Here is a 954-nt window from a genome sequence, read left to right as displayed (position 1 = left end):
CCTCAGCCTCCTCCTCCTGCTCCGCCTTCCTCCCTACCTACTTTAACACACCATAACCACAGACTGTAACCAACCGTGTGTGTGTGTGTGTTTGTGTGTGCGAGACTGTGTGAGCGTGCGTGCTCGTGTGTGTGTGTGTGTGTTCATCACTTTTAACACCCCGCCTGGACACCTCTACAGCTCTACACCGGCACTATGTCTAAAGCGTTATGGATCTTGCTGCAGCTGACGGATTATCCTTCAACCGCAAAATAAACTGCACCAACCACCTTCTGACTGTTGATTTTGTTGTTTATTTTATTTTACTTTTTTTTTATCGTCTCCCTCTACGTCTGAGGCTTGTTCAGTTGTTTTATTTCTTTTTTTTCTGGCTTCTCTACCTGTTGACTGCCTGTTTTTTGTTGCCTATCTGGAAGTGGGAGAAATTAAATTGGATTTTAATATAAAATAAGCGGAGAGGGGAGAGGAAGTGGGACACAGTATAAATATAAGTGTGTGTGTATATATACACACTATATATAATTTATATATAATTTATATATATAATTTATATAAAATCTTCTAGGCTTAGTTTTTTTTCCCTTCAGATATTTTTGGGGGTTGTTTTTAAAGAGTTGTTTGCTGCTGTGTGGAGACTTTGATGGAAGGATGTTTGCGAGGACTAACTGACAGAAAAAGAGGGAGAGGCTGTGAACTTTCGTCCACCCTGACGCTCACTAGTTGCCCTGATGTGTTTCTTTATATTTTCTGCTCCCATCCTTTTAGTGCAACAAAACAAGTATTTCCAAGTTTACACACGATTCTTTTTCACTTAGTGTGGTTGGAGGAAAAATGGATAAATTTTTTTTTGTCTCTTTCTGCAGATCTTGTATAATAAAAATCCACAGCATCTGTTAAAAAATAAATGGGGGAAAAAAATAAGGAGGATATTTGTCTGTATTTCATCTTGCACGT

Source organism: Micropterus salmoides, unplaced genomic scaffold, assembly GCF_014851395.1.
Source record: "Micropterus salmoides isolate LMB-PRFRI ecotype aquatic unplaced genomic scaffold, ASM1485139v1 Ms_hic_scaffold_10, whole genome shotgun sequence".
NCBI lineage: Eukaryota > Metazoa > Chordata > Actinopteri > Centrarchiformes > Centrarchidae > Micropterus > Micropterus salmoides.
This window is presented reverse-complemented; position numbering follows the sequence as displayed.